We start from the raw sequence: 7,298 nt of genomic DNA, 5'->3' as shown, positions 1-7,298 counted from the left end.
AGTTCAGAGGATCTGCCAACTGTGCCCACGTGGCAGTACTGGGCGGGTGCCCTTTCTTTGGTGCGTGCTGGCACTGGCTCCTGCCAGCCTGTGAGAGAGCGAGCATGTGCACAGCTTCCCAACTCTGCAGTGGTAGCTTGAGATCACTGAGATCAGCTGTAGTGGGAATATTTATACCACGAACACTAGCAAATGCTACAAGTCAGTTTTGTTTTTTCCTGTTTCTCTCAGAGAGCCTATTGTTAAATGCTTACCAGCATGGTGCTGTGGCTATCTCTTTAGATGGGAGTGTGCATTCTTCAAACCCACAGCTCCCTGTTGTTAAGGGACAATGAGGCCGGATTGCCTGCCTTGTCCCCTGGCTTGGGATCCTAAGTCTAGGATCTTCTTGCATTGCTTCTTTCTGTGCCAGGGTCCTATGAGGAAAACTTCCCATCCCGGACCTTTGTTCAGAAGAATAGGCTCATCAGAACAAGTACCTGAAGGGGAGAAGGTGAGGTTGGCTTTGAGCTGGGGGAGCCTGATCTATGAGGGTGAAAGATCTCTGGGAGCCTGGAAAGGGAAGGGTTCATTCTGCAAGGGGGGAGATAAGGCTTGTTTGTGTGGCAGACACCCGGCCCCTGTTTACATGGTATCCCGTGCAGGGGTAGGGGTAGGAGTAGGGGTAGGAAAGTTCGTCAAGGAGTCAGGGATGTCACAGGCTACCAAAAAGACAACGTGTGCCATGGGGCTGGGAGCATGGGAGAGACGTCCACTGGCTGGACTGACTCCATGGGCCTGTGGCCTGTGCAGTTGCACTTGCTTTAATGCTCTGCTGATACTGTCTTGAAATTCTTTGTCACTGTTGAACCACAGATCTGCATTTTTCTTTTATTCTGACTGGGCTCTATAATTAGCTGGCTCTGTCTCCTGTGAATGGAAGACAGGGGATCCAATTGCTCTGGGCTGCATAACCTCTCACAGGACTTCCAGGGCAATGCTGAGAAGCTGGAGAGAGGTCCTTTGTAAGTTCCCACCAATCCCTGTGGATGGGACTCAATCGGATTTACGTGGTAGAAATACTAAGAAACATGGTTTTTGGATGGGTGCAGAGCTGTCTTATGGCAATATGTTGATTTTTTGTTTTTTTTTCCCTTGGGTGAACTGGAGGCACAGTGTCAAATTCTGGTGAAATTCTGGTGAATATGACAAGGACTCTTCCTTGTCTAGTGAGAGATATGCAGAGGTGACCTCTTATGCCATGTAGCATATTAGGACTGAAATCTGTAAAATGTGCCATGGGAGTGCAGAAACAGGAGAAGTTGGTTCTGCCCAAGTAGATCAGGGGAATCTGGGGGCAAGGTCCCGAAGGTGAGTAAGAACTCTCTTGGTGGAGAAGTAGGAAGATGGAAGCCAGATGGTTGACTGGAACACTTCTGCTTAGGGGTCTGCTGTATTTTGATGGTGTTGCAGCTTAGCTATAGTGAGGTCCATCTAACAGCTTCCTAAAAGCCTCTCTCCCACCCCTCCTGTTTTCTGCTGTGGCTGTGATGAGGTCACAAATCCATTCTGGAGGCTGGTTCAAATGACTACTAAGTAAGCAAATCTTTCTTGATTATGTGGTGGGAGAAAGTTCGGAAATACTAGCAGATGTGTTTTCCCTAGTACATTCCTTATCTGGTGACCCTTCTTCTGTCTGGGTAGCATCCTTGCCTCCGAGAAGGGAGGTAACAACAGAAGCCTTGGCCGGGCTTTGGCTAAAAACCTTGAGACTATGAAGGGCCCGGGGAATAGAGAAGTCAGAGGGAGTTACAGACAGGTTTTCTGAACCCTTGGATTAGATGGTGTTTTCCTAGGGGAAGGGGATGTCAGAAGGGGAGGAGAAGGGATGGGATGGTAGGGGTACTAGGAACATAGGGCTCTGTGGTCACCCTTCCTCAGATTATTCTGGGAAGAGAAGGAAAGACAGTTGAAGACAGTTATCCTCAGCCCTATTAAAACTTAACAACTCCTTTGTGTAGTAAATATCTTGTGAAGTCCTCTTTACTATCTTGAAGTAAAATGAAATTCACGGGTAATATAACTCCCATGATTGTGACAACCAATTAATACACCCACACATTTCCAAAAGACCCCATGGGGAATGGGACTTATCCTGGTTGAGAGCTACTGGTCTAGGGATTTTCTTTCCTGGACAGGAACCAGGGAAAAGCAAAACCCCAGACCAAAAACAGCTGTGGGGTGGGTTGAAAAGGGCCTAGGGCAGCTGGCAGAAAGCATCCTTCCATGAGGGTCCTCAGAGCTGCAAAAGACAGAGGTAGGGTGGGACAGGGCCACACAGAGTGTCCTGAGCATCACTATGAAGTGGATGTGGCAGGGGTGCTGGGACCTCAGAGGAGCCTTGTGCGGGAAGTGAAGAATGGCCCAGTGATGACCTACATGGCCTGAACCTCCGAACCTGAAGGAGCCAGATGTCTCCGCAGATGCCAGCATAGGCACCCCCCCCCCATCCTGCTTAAAGCTCATTGATGGAAAAGAATCGTAATTTTCCACACATGAAGTTTGCGGATGGACATTCTTATTTGCTACAGTTCTGTTCAAAAGAATCCCTCACTTGATTGGGTTCAGCCTCTCCCCTCCTCCCCTGCTGTGGAGGGGTAACCATAGCTTATGATCCGTTGCCTTAGCACAAATCTCTGCTGCTTAAAATCCAACTATGCTTGTCTCTGAGAAGATGAAGAATCTGGTGCAGAATAAAGATAGTCTATGGGTTTTATGAAACATGAAAAAGAAAAGAGTTCTCAAGTGCAGATACTTGGAAGGTAAAAACTGCCCCTTTGGGGGACAATAATCACGTAATCTTACTTTCTGCCTTTGCTAGGAAATGAGAGTAGTGGTGGTGGTGAATACATTTGCTCTATTGACAACAGAATGGGATTTAGAGGGGGAGAACCCTTCATTTGACTCTTGGTTTAATTTTTCAGGCTGTTCACTTAAGTTCTTTGGAACTCAGTTTCTTTATCTGTAGTATAAGTGTGAGAATCAGATGTGGTAACATGTAGAGAGCTCTTTGTCATCTGTAAGTTCATGGTTGTTAATTATTGTCATGAAAATCACATCAGGAGCAGCTAAGTTTTGCCATCCAGTGATCAGATAGGGATAAGTAGATCGCCTTTGGTTTCAGTGGTTTCTGCCTCAGATAATTACTACTTAAGAGTTCTTTGATTGGCACTTGAAGCTGGAAAAATGTCTTTGAAATCAATTTAATCACTCTGTGAGTAAACTGAGAGATATATTTCATTATACAGTTGAATGAAATGTAAACTACCATTTGCATATAGACTCTATCTGTAGGAGTTTAATTCTGATCATTAATTCCCTCATATTGAGTCCTGGTTAGTTTTCAAGTTGGCTATATATTTGTTAATGTGTGTTTGAAACCCATTCATCCTTCTAGCCAGCCAGCCATCCAACCCGTAAAAATACACTTGTTAAAGTGTTTAATTTGTCCAACTACCTGGGAGAGGTCCTATGGGGATGCAGACATGAATCAGGTATAAAACTGTTTGGAGGCTGAGTATCACCTTCCTGGATTCTTGATTATTTGCTTTCTCTATTTTTGATGCTACCTCTTACACCTTCATTAAAGGTTGTATACTTTATTTAGTTCAGTTGTTTTACTTGTAATTTCTTTTCCTTTTCTTTCTTTCTTCTTCTTCTTATTTATTTATTTATTTATTTATTCATTTGAGAGAAGGAAAGATCACTTGTTTGGGCCTAAAAGGACCAGATAATGCTAGAGTGATAAGAAGATTGTGTCTTCAAAAGTAAAGTAACTGATACCTGACAAGGTATATCCTATTTATTATATGGATTTATCAAAGTAACATTAAGAATTAAAAAAGGAAAAACAAAGTGTTAGAAAAACACATACTTTTTGAGGTGGAGAAGATCTTCTAAAATAAGATAGGAAACCCAAAATCCAAAGAAGAAAACATTGACATATTTGATGAGATAAATATTTAAAACTTTTGTATGTCATATGGTACCATAAACAAGATCTAAAGACAACAAAACATTGGGGGGTAAAAACCCACAACCCATGTGATAGAGAAAGGATTAGTATCTCAAGGACTCTACTGAATGTTAAGAAAAAGGCATACAGCCATTGGAAGGAAGGGCAAAGGCAAGTCATACCCAAGGAAACAAACATGTTAAGTAAACATGTGAAAGATGTAAAGCCCCACTGGAAATCTGGAAAGTGCAAATTAAAAAAGTGGGATACCATCTTCTCTCAATTGATCAGCAAAACATAAAATAATTAAGAATTGTGAAAGCTTGGGGTGGTGTGGGGAAATGGGGTCTTTCATTCACTCTTTGTAGGAATGTGAGTAGTTACAACATTTTTGAGAAGTAATTTCAACATAATTAAAAAATAAAAAAGTACATGTCTTTTGATCAATAATTCCACAATTTCAGAAAAGTAAAAGTGCTGGTACATAGTAAGAAATATACAAAAGTACCTATGATAGCAGTGCTTTTATAAAATAGGGACGAGGACTTGGGGAATGTGGATGTTTATCAGTTCAGGAATGGCTGAGTAACTTACAATATGGAATATTATAAAGCCATTAAAAAGCATGACTTAGATTTATATCTATTTCCTGAAAAGGATCCACAGAAAGCCTAGAAGGAGTTATGGAAACAAATACCTCAAACTACTGACATTGATTACTTCAGGGGTTGAATCTGAGGGCAAGAGGAAGCTAGCATTTTTGTATGTTTCTCTTTTGTTTGAATTGTTACACAGTTAATGCTTCTATTGAGGTAGAAGTGAAGTTTAAAAAAAAAAAATGGAGAGAAGGAGGGTGGAAGGGAGAAAGGGGGGGTGGCAGTGGTGGGAGTGGGGGAGGGAGAAAGAACAGGTTAGAGCATTAACATTGTAGACTTTATTCTCATGAGGGAGAAAGCAGTGATTTCCCCAGCCACAAGCAAAAGCGGTCATAAGTCAAAGGCAGTAAGAGTGAACAGAAATGCTGCTGTAGAGTTTGACTCTTTAACCTGAGGTGGTTATTCTTATAAATTAGAGATACGGGCTGTTTTTGGGTTAATGCTCAGTATTACAGAAGTGAGGTTCTTTCAGCCTGTCTTTTACAATGAAGAATTTGTTTCCTGATTTTTTTGTTGTTGTTAACATCTTAGCAGCTTTATTTGTTGAAGCGTTTTTTTTTTTTTTTTTTTTTTTTTGAGATCCTGGTTGTTTAAAAAGAAAAGAAAAGAAAATAAGAAAAGATAAATAAGCCCGAGAATAGGGGGAAATATTATTTGTGTCCCTCAGTAGTTTGAAGGTTGCTGTAGTTCATCTTCAGATACCGAGAGTCATGGAAGATTTATTTAACCACATTTCTCTTAAGGTCGAAGGAGTTGAGATGATCACTCTCTCATCCAGGCTTCCTTTCTTCACCCAGGTCCTCTTATTTATTTCTTTCTTTTTCTGAGCCAAAATTTGAGCTGCTGTGAGAGATTCCTAGTGAGTTCCCAATATTTGAAACCACTTTCAACAATGCCATCCATCTCCTCCCCCTGCAAGTGGCATTATCTCCATATCCTTGGAGATGAGCCGCCTCCTTCCTCTTTTATCACTCTGAGCTGTACACGTTTGGTTACAAATGCCCCGATAATGTTCTCGTTGGTCTCTCACAAGTGAAATAACAGATAACCATTCTCCCAGTGATGGGGATGCTGTCATCCTGCACCCAGATAACCAGGAAAGGAGGTATCCACTCCCATTGCGTGCTGTGATTAAGATCTCACTGGCGAAGATACAAGTGAGATTGCCTTTATAAAATAATATCTGTGCTCAGATCATTTTACTCAGCTCAGATAGCAGCTAACATCATTTCTTGGGGCCCTCCCCCTGTAATAATCAAACATGTATGCTACCACCTGCCCTACTGGTGAGATAAGAATAAAAGTATTAGATGGCATATTAAATTGTGCTGCGTTTTTCATATTACTCATACAAATGAAGTAACAGCTGCAGGATAGTCTGTTTCATTCTTGGCAGAACTCCCAATCATTGTGCTGCAGAAACAAGGATAACCTTCCCTCTCAGCAGTGTGGGCTCTGGTCTGTGGGCACTGCCCTCTCGTAAGTCCACCTTCCTAGATTGCTTGATGTGAATTAACAGGGGACAAATCCTTCCATCCTACACCTGACTTAGGCTAAATGTACAGTTTCCTAAAAGAGGTAAACCACAGAGTGTTTCCCAACTTTTGGTTTTCAAGTCCCACTTTTTAATGGTATTTGTTGTGTTGGAATATCACCAGTAATATTACTTAACACTTTCTTTTAAATTATTTTAATTTTAACTGATAATCTTAGTTTTTCTTAACCAGTAAGAGTGATGAAATCACAAGTTTGCTCTGCAGCTTTTATTTTATTATATCTAACTGATATTAAAATTAACATGTAAACCAGTAGTATTGTTTACTGTGCACCATCTAAAATAAATTTGAGTGATACCCATGGATCTTTAAGAAACATCCTCTTTGAAAAACACCATTAGAGTAGTTCTCGCTAAAGTCTACACTACACAGGTCATTTGTTGGTGGCTGCCTTTGGTGGGCGATCTCCTGCCTGGAAAAGGTAGAGAGGAACAGCTATATATATAAGAAGGATCCAGAAGGGTGACGGAAGGAAGAGAAGTCCTGTCTAAGGCACCATCTTATCCTGGTCAGACTTGGATGAGTAAGATGGAGCCAGAGCCACCTTGACTATCACCTTTCTGGGTTATTGCTCTCTCCCTGACACCTAATACATTTTCAGGCACCGTGACTCTGAGATGATGCTTCTTTGCCTCTTGCCCTTTCTATGCCGGCTCACATCATGGACTCCCTCAGAGAGAACCGACCTTCATGGGGGATTTTCCAATCAACACCATGCACAGGTCTGTGCTCAGCCCTTTAGTGTCTGGACTATGGTCAGGAGCACTGATCAACCAGCATCGTGAAGACAAGGAAGGCAGGTGCTAAGTGTTGGAGGATTAAATGTTCTGTTAAGATTACCTTGTTTATCCAAGAAATATGGCTCCACTATAAAGTGCCTTTATATGTGTTTATATATGTTGTTTTAAATACAAAAACAAAAAACAGTATAAGAGGTTAGGGCTGGAAAGCATTAACTTAGACGTAGCAGAGGCCCCTGATAGCTGTCAGAATAACTTCTGTTCCAAGCTTTTCTATGTACTTGTAATCCCTGGCTCCGACGTATCCATTATAGTGACTCCTTCCAGGACAGTCTTCAGCTCTGCACTTCCC

This window comes from Mustela erminea, chromosome 1, assembly GCF_009829155.1.
Source record: "Mustela erminea isolate mMusErm1 chromosome 1, mMusErm1.Pri, whole genome shotgun sequence".
Lineage (NCBI taxonomy): Eukaryota > Metazoa > Chordata > Mammalia > Carnivora > Mustelidae > Mustela > Mustela erminea.
The sequence above is the reverse complement of the archived record's forward strand: the minus strand, read 5'-3'. Positions refer to the sequence as shown.